The sequence below is a fragment of the Orbicella franksi genome, chromosome 14 (assembly GCF_964199315.1).
Source record: "Orbicella franksi chromosome 14, jaOrbFran1.1, whole genome shotgun sequence".
NCBI classification, from domain to species: Eukaryota; Metazoa; Cnidaria; class Anthozoa; order Scleractinia; family Merulinidae; genus Orbicella; species Orbicella franksi.
Window position 1 is genome coordinate 15,195,205 of NC_138158.1, and position 9,016 is coordinate 15,204,220.

Genomic DNA, 9,016 nt, shown 5'->3' on the forward strand with positions numbered 1-9,016 from the left:
ATCAGTTTGGTAGCTAATTGAAAGTTGACTATCGTTGGCAAAGAAAAGAAAGCCGCTCACTTCACTTTATTGATTTGTTTCAATAATGTTTCTGCTTACAAATGAGCTCGAGGTCTTTATTTCAGTTAACAAGTTTAATTACAGCGCGCTTGGACGTTCAAGCCCGTAAAAAAGTAACAACAGAACTTAGGAAGCAATTATTAATGAGTTTTTCTCTTGTCAGAATACGCTATTGGTGCCCATGCCCTCCTCGGTTTAACTCTTCTTGGATAGACTTCTTGAATATTCAGTTTCATCTGAAAAGCAGTATTCCCTCATGGCTTCGCAAATTTTTTTCTTCCTTTGAACACATAAACTTCGCTGAAAAGGAGAAAATACATATTTTGGATTAAGTCTTTGCCAACCGGAGTGATGTACAATAAAGTTTCAATAATCATTTATCGTTGAGATTAGCGTTAAGTTTATTGAAATCAATAGTTTAAACCCAGGAGGAAGCTATAGCGCGGTTTTCACTTGATCATCGAAAGTCACCGGCCATTTCCGAGATATCCTTTTTCTCTGTGTCAAAACGAGTCTTGGTGCGAAACCATTCATATGAAAATGCTTTTCATCTATAAGTTCATTTTCATGCAAATCAAACTCATTTTCATAAGAAAAGTTTTGCACGAAGACGCGTTTTGAAACAGAGGCGAAAGGCAACTCAAAAATGACCTATTCGCGCTTGCTTTGGTTTTGTATTACCACGTTAAGGGATTGGCTGAAGAAAACTCGCGCCACTTTGTCATCCAATCAGAAGTAAAACCAGAACCAATCGCTACTCGCCTGCACACGTCGGCTGCAAGTATTTGCTTTGAATTTTTGATTGGTTCACAGGATTGTTTGCCTCTTCTGTGATTGGCTAGAGTTTAGTTTGGTTTTCGTTTCACCACGCTCACTTGAAAAGTGCCCTATTGACAAAGACATTAATCTTATACGTGGGTTTTTCATAGGGGTTTGGGTCTTCCGTTCCGCCATATTGTATTTAATGACGTCACAAATGCGCCTTTAGCTACATCACGAAAGAGCTCTTCGTCATTTTCACCAAAATAACAAGATAGTATCAGCTTACAAGAAAAACATTAACCAGCTCATAGATCATAGGAGTTAAGGGAACAATAAGAAAGTTATTCCAATTTTAACTAAGCAATGTTCTCCAGTGTCCTTTAGAACCCAGTGTTTGGGATAATATGTGGAAAAATTAATGTGTCCGCGATATTGGTGCACTTCTACGGTAGCACTGATGTAGCAGTGAAAGATAATATTCACAGACTATGCTGTAAATATTATGAATCTTCACTTCGGAAGAGCCTTTGTATTAATATTTACATCTATTATCATAGCTAAAAAGTTTTTTTAAAGAGTAGAAAGATTTTTGCAGTGTTTAAGACCACATTCAGCAAGAACTTCTTAAATTTTCTCTTAACCAAACCATCCTGGTCCACATAAAAATATGCCAAGCAATTATTGACATTGATGTCAATAATATGCTAAAAGAACAGCGTGGCAAGATCCACAGTTTCAAATTTCGAATTTTTCGACGTCAAGTGAAAATGATCTATAACATACTAGCAATTACAAGAAGGACATCATGATCACGAAGAATGTGAAAGTAAACGTAATATATTGGCCCTTTTTACAAGAAAATTATCGATTAAAGACTTGTTTATAAGGAATCGGCTTGTTCCTGGTACTGGCGGTACCCTCCTTTTTGATCCAAACCAAATGAGAGAATGTTTAAAGCATTTCTTTATGAATCATTATAGCGAGCTGCCCACATACACGAGTGACAAAACACAACGTTTGTTTGGGGGCAAGTTGAGCAGAAGAAGATCACTCTCGTAACAGAAACAGCTATTCCCCAAATAATATAATGTTCCAAAAATCGTGATTTTTGTTTAAGACTTACCTGAAAGGATTCTCTCTTTAATTGCAAATTTTCTACAACATGACGTCTCCTCAAACCTAATGAGGACGAGAAATGCTTTTTGGAAAATAAACATGTGCCTAGAGCTGTTCAGTATTCGGGGAGCTTTCCTCGTTAATGTGTTCAATTCACATAAACGTAAATTTCCCAAGAACATGTGAATTCATTGTGGCTGTTTTCTATTCCACTCGAACACCGGTATGTGCCGGAAAGTAACTTGTTATCGAAGGTTGCCATTTTTCAATTTATCATTTGCTTGTTGTATTTTTATTTAAAGTCATACCTGATAACTTCTCTTTCCGCCGCCGATTTGTTCGAGATCCCATACATTAACGCTACTCACTGTATGTAAGACGTGTCCAAGGACAATCATTGAGAAAAAAAATGCCACGAGCAATGGTTTGTGATTCATTATGACAATGCGGCGCACTCTTGCTTCGAACTAAGTCGGTTTCGAATACTTATACAAATAAATTGACGCCGATTTTTATCGATTGCGTCTTCCTGTGCTTGAACTGCATTAATAACAAAAGATACATCACTGCAGAGAAACACTCTCCGAATAATCAGCAAACGAATTAAGTGGACACTTCCTGGGTCTATAGCTAAGTGACTCTTTCCGAGTGGGTTTCAAAATAGCCTCAATAAAATATCTTATTCTGCACCTCTGTTTTTATTTTAGTATACTTCACCGCAAATAAGTCTTGTCCGCTATGTTTCAAACAAACAATCAAGTATAGTAAACTTGCTTAGCGTGTACAAAAAAACACTGCGCCACAAGCGAAGAGTTGAACATGTTTTTGTGACAACTGCTGTTTACATTTTAGAGCTGAAGGAAACATGGTTGGGCTTTGACAAAAACAATCATTTCTTGAATACATTGTTCCATTTTGATTCATAGCGTTATTCGCATCTTATTTTTGCCCGTAGCCCAGAATGGAAAATTTTTTAACTACGCTCTGAGAAACTAAACGAAGAGTGAATCGGAACTTTCTCGAAATTAAAGCCAGTTCGTAAATCTTCGATATTTCTGTAAAGAATCGTTTTAATTTTTATTTCAAGTTGTTTCCTGTAGCTATCGTATCGCGGAAACTGCTGTGCTTGTTTTAAATTACCTTTTTGCAAGCTACTTAAGATGGCTATTTTAACCGAGTTGGTCTCGAGCTTAAAATGTTACTGTTGCAAGGTTTTTTCTCATTTATTGCAAGTAATCTAAGGCCAAGGTTGTTTCCAATTGTAACAACGTTAATAAACACCCAAGGCACAAGGAAACGGGTAAAAAGGTTTTGAAAAAGAAGTAACAGTATTTTTTGTTTATTATGCTTTCCTTAAGATGGTCGTTTTAAGTGAACGCCTTTTTCCTTCCTCCAAAAGTTAGCTTTGCTTTGTTTGACGCACGTCGAAAAGTTTGAAAGGCTTTAGGAACTGGTCATTAAACGTTTTGTTGTCATTATCATGATAAAAGGGAAAATGTCAATATTTAAGGAGAGCATTTTCTTTTGTGGTGCTTAAGAACTTTCCCAGCCATTTTTAGTTGAAGTTATCACTGAAAACGGAAGTTTTAATTTATCATTAAACAAGATTTTGAAGCCCTTAAAATCAAGCAGAAATAATCATGTTAGTAGCACTGGTGCATTTCTGGGTCGTATATCGCGCTTATCACACGCTTTATGGGTAAATCCCAGTTACAAGGGTAACAATTCGCTAGAATGTATATTATCACGACGAGTCATCTAAAATACTCTAAATGCTAGGAAAATTTTGCCTTCAGTATAAAGGAAAAAAATTGAAACATAGAAAGAAAAAGGTCTGTACCGTGTGCAGGAAGATAAAACCCATATCTGCTAGTCATTGTATAAAAATATCGTATTTTATAGCACTCATTGATCTTAGCAAAGCATTGCGAGGTTTCTGCTCTCATGAGGCCCGGCGCCATAGGTGCACAATTTACTATCTTTGAAAGCTTTTAAAGCGAATTTAAAACCCTGTGATCCATTATTTAAATTTCAGTATCAAACAATCTCTATGTTTTATCCAGGAGACGCCACGCTGGTCGTTATAACTGTGAGAAAGATCATTTCCTTGTTGGCCTCAAAGTTTCGGTTTAATTAATCTTTGGACACCTGGAGTTCTTCACTGACTAAACCTCCATATTTGCCAATCACTAGAGACAGAGCGTTGCTAATTTTTTTTGTCATTTTGCATTTCTTTTTATTAAATGCAATTGACCTTTCTCGATGTTTTCTCACTCTATTGAAATAGCATCTGCTAACATACGATATCTCGGAAGTTTCATATGCAGCTATTAATTTTCGTTATCTATATGATATTTCTGTCTCCATCATTATCTATAGGGGCTTTGGAAGTTAGAACTCAATGAGATTCTCAATTGGTTAAAAACTGCAAAACACACAAATTTACCACGCGAAACGGACAATAACAGCTTTTCAATACTTTTTTTATTTTGCCTCCAGGATTTCATACCAAGCATAAAGATATCTCTTCTTTTGATATCATTGTAAATTAAAAATGTCGACGGCATCTAATAGAAGCTGTTACAGCAGGCAATTTTTCTTGCAACTATCTTGCAATTTTCGTTGCTCCACAAATGGAGCGAAAACTTGCCTGGTGAGAAAAAATTCTCTTCTCTTAGCCTTTCCGTTGAGGCAAGCGTTGCTAACAGTGCCTTAAGTGCAATGACAACAGGAAAAATTTCTGTCGCCTGAATGGCTGAAACTGAAACTGTATTTGAAACTGTTGTTGAAACTGTTGTTGAAACTGTTGTAAAAGATGAATAGATATGAAAGGTTTATAATCACTCGTTGGGATGAAATGCTTTATCAGATCAGTAGTACAATCAGTTCCAAATATACGATAACCCAAATTACTTTGATTAACGTCCAGTTTTGCCTCACGTTTTCGATATAAGGCGCGCAGTAAGATGGCGAGAATAGACAAAAAACGTCAACTACTTGAAGGAGACAATTTCTTGATGTGCGACCAAATTCTCAGAGGCACTACTAAGAGAATGTAAAGGCTTCATCTTGGAGAATTTACATTTCAAGCTTAGGATAGAACGAGTAATGGCTTTTAGTGAGCTTTGATCAGATGAGTCGCTGAAGTGCTAGATTGGATATGGAACTCTGACAGGCGGTCGTAAGTTCAAACTGTGTTGGCGGACCACAACCCAGGTTTTTAGAAATACCTGTTGAGATGAGTTGGCGTGTTTGCGTAAACTGGCGATATAAGTTCAAATGATTGCTTCCTGGGACGGAGGAGTTAACCGCGTAACCGGTTCACCTCCTTCCTACTCCAGAGGTTGAGAGGTTGGAGAATTGTTTCCGTCATAAGAAGGGTCTGTGGGTGGGTGGGTGGGTGTTCCATTAGCCGGATTTTTTTCCGCGACTCCTACACACCGTGGGGAGAGGGGGGAGGAGCGGTACAGTGACTTAATGGGGGAAGAGTAGTGGAAAATATTAACCACGTAATTTTTTGGTACCTGTAAGTGTTCGAACTAAAATAACACTTCTTTATATCAACAATTTATGGTGATAAATTTGAATTGGCGTACGTTTGATTTGAGGTACTATACTTGGATTTGAGGTGTAGAGATTGGTAATTGTGTTTTTTGGTACAGCCTGGAACGTGATTTGTCTTTGAATAAAATGAAAAAAAAAACTTCCTAGGTGATAAGAAGAAAAACAGGTATAAAAATACAGGCTGAAGGGTAAGAGAATGAATTTCCCAGTCCTTATATGCCTTATTCCCAAGGTAATAGCTCTTATGTTGGTTTTTAGATTACTCGCGGCTTCAGAAATCCCAGGAGATTCTAGAAACTTGCAAATGTAACTCTCGTGAACAGCTCAAGCGGCTCTGCACGCATTTCCAATCTCTACGAAAACATCCGCGTAAAGCGCGTGGTAACATAAACCGAGTAAGGACTGGGTAGCACCACTAACTGGGTCTTTGGCTCTGGCAAACGGCAAAGGGACTCTCAAGTAGTCACAGATAGCCGCAAGTTAACCTTGCGTAGAGAATTGCGTTGGCTGGCCTAACGGGTTTGCAAGTTTGCTCGCAAGTACAAGCAAGTCTCAAAAAAAAGGATAATCTAGCGCAGCCAATATCCTGTATTTCATTGGCTAATAACTATAGGTTGCTATAACAACGAATGGACGTCACTTAACTTGCGTTGACTTAGGTTGGGTGGCCGAACGGCGAAAAACTTGCTTCGACTTGCGATCAAATTTGATCTCGACCAAAGTGAGCGCAAGTCAGCGCAAATCAACGCAAGTGCACGCAAGTCCTGACCAAACGGAGTCCCAAGTAGACTCAAGTTTTCAATTTGCGTCTTCTTGCGAGTCCGTTTGGCCAGGGCTTAAAAATAGCTGGAGATTACCTTAAGAATATGACTTATATGGGGCTTTAATGGAGATACCTCACGTTTTGCTCAGCTTGAAAAGTTTAGCCTACGATTTTCAACTTCGTCTTTTGTAGATCCGTGTCAATCTTCTTCATCTTTAACCAGACTTGTTTCTTTATCATCTATTATTATCTCTTTGGTGTTTTTCTGTCATTAGTAAACTACTTTTTTCAGGTTTGCTCTAATTTGAAAGTAATTTTGTACGTGACTGAGCTCTCCTACAGTTCACCCTCTCTTGATTACAGTCTGTTGCGAGTGAAACCAGTTAAATCTGAACACTGATTGGTGACTTCATCATTATCATCATCATTATTGGAACGTCCTCCTACAGGAGCCTTTGGGCTGTAGACTCTCTGCTCTTCTTTCCAGGCTTTCTGGCCCTCTGCTGCCGATCCTGCCTCTGCCCAAGTTCAAAGTCCTTCCTCCTTAAAGAAGCTACGTCACGGCTTGTGCATCTTGAAGAGTTGAGCTTAAATTTCTCAAGTTCGTCATTAGTAATCCATGTCAATCTTCTCCATCCTTGACCATCCTTGATCCTTAATGTTTATTTATTTATTTATTTATTTATTTTTTGGGAGGGGGGGGGGGGAGGAAGGTTTTATTCTATCTTAGTAAACTACTATTTTCGGGTTTCTTTCAATCTAAAACTAATCTTGCACCAGACCAAAATAATATAAAAAACTTGACTGAGCCCCTATAAGCTCCATTTCCACTGTTCTCCTCCATGCCTCCTGCGGTCGAACACGTATCCCTTTGCATTCTGGTATCCATGTGAGAGCAACTCGTTTTGATCCATTCTAAGACCAAGCCATATCCATCTCCTCTTTGCCACCTGGTTGCCTATTGTACCCATTCCCACTCTAATCACCCCATTGTTATCCACACTACTAGTTCTTTAATATCTGACGAAGTTAAGGTTTTTATGTAAGAAAGCCTCCAGGCTCCAGCTGTTTCGTGTCCTTTTGGGTCAATTCTCCAGCCTTTTCAACCATGCAATCACATCGAGATGACATTCAACTTCAAAATTTAGACCTTGCTCTTGCCTGTAAACTAACCGTAAAGATTTCATTTGTTGCTAAACCTTTTGGTTTTTCTCGGCTTTTTTCGATGATTTTCGAATTCAAATATTTTTGTGATACCTTCTTAGCTACTTCGTTGGTTTTTTTTCCTATTTTCCTTTTCAAATTTGGCCAACGTTATCTATATTTTCCATATTTGATTGCGACAAAATGTAACTTGTGATAATCGGTATTGACATAAATTATTATTTTGCCGGCGCGGAACAGAGAACTGGGTGCTAGCGTAGTACCCAAAGGCTCATGGTTAGTACGTTTGCGAAAAGAAACGGTTGAGAAACCTGTGACATTCTACGGTCAGCCTTGCCACCAGCACTTTCGCATAAGGTTTATTTTCATTGTATAAATAACGTTATCTGATTTATCTTTCTTTCTGTTGTATACATATCAACCTTAAAACCCCAAAGGTGGTGCCAAGGCATTTGATCCGGGGTACACGGTCCCTATTTTTCCTAATAATAGGTTTTGGGGTGTCCGGCTTTGGCGCATGTAGGACTTTACTTGATGTATCTCTTATCCACTTTGTTATAAGTTTATTGCCACAATTAAAACATGTCTTGAGCCCTGCTGGTAGCCTTATGCTCCACTCACGAAGGAGCGAAGAGGATGAGTGAGTGAGTGGGCCCTGCTGACCAACGCGTCCATGCCCCGTGCAACTTTTTGTGTGTGTTCGGTTTTGTAGTGAAGGCAAATTGCTATCGAAACGGAACAAAAATACTTTGCAGCTATGTGACCGCGCTCGAAGGTGACAAATAACCCCGTAGCTAAGTGACCGCCCACGACAGGTGACAAAGCATACAGGATCGGAGCGCAAAATAAATTGAGGCTTCAATGTGTGTTGTACGGTTCACATGTATATTGGTCTGAGTTAATAATGAGAGACGAATAAAACAGGCAAGCTTTACTGATCTGTGAAACGGCCCGGGGATGGGGTACTCTACAAAGTTCTATCTGAGGAAGTTCCACCCCGAGGTCCAACCCTTTACCCTTTTGTACATCATTTTGACAGAACAGTTTCCCCTCTCGTATACCTTTAATTGATAAAAGGCACCCCTTTCACATACTTTCATAAATGGCCCGTATTTTGACTAAATCGCGAAAAAAGGAGGACTTCTTGTCATTTTCATGTGGCGCCTAATAATTAAAAAGATACAGCCATAAGGTGCGTCTGTTCGAAATATTTGAATTAAAGGTTTCTTAAAATAACCAAATTACAGATTTCCCTACCCTCTTAAATACCTCAATTTGTGAAATCGCTATCCCCCTCCCCCCCCCCCCCCTCCCCCTTTTATATACCTGAAGCCTGGAAAGGGTATTTGGAAAGGGTACTTCTTTCGGGCGGAGCCTCCCCGTGGGAAACGGTCATTCAACGTTGTAATCAAACGACAGTAATAGCGTTTTTCGTCAACAAGCGAGTCTTATACGTCTTGTGTCTTGTTACCTAGACGTATAATACGCCTGAGACGTATTATACGTCTTCCTGGGTAAATACCGCCATTCGATTCTGAAAATCCAGAAAAACTGCCGTTAGGCGAGTGTCTTACTGATGTTCTTACC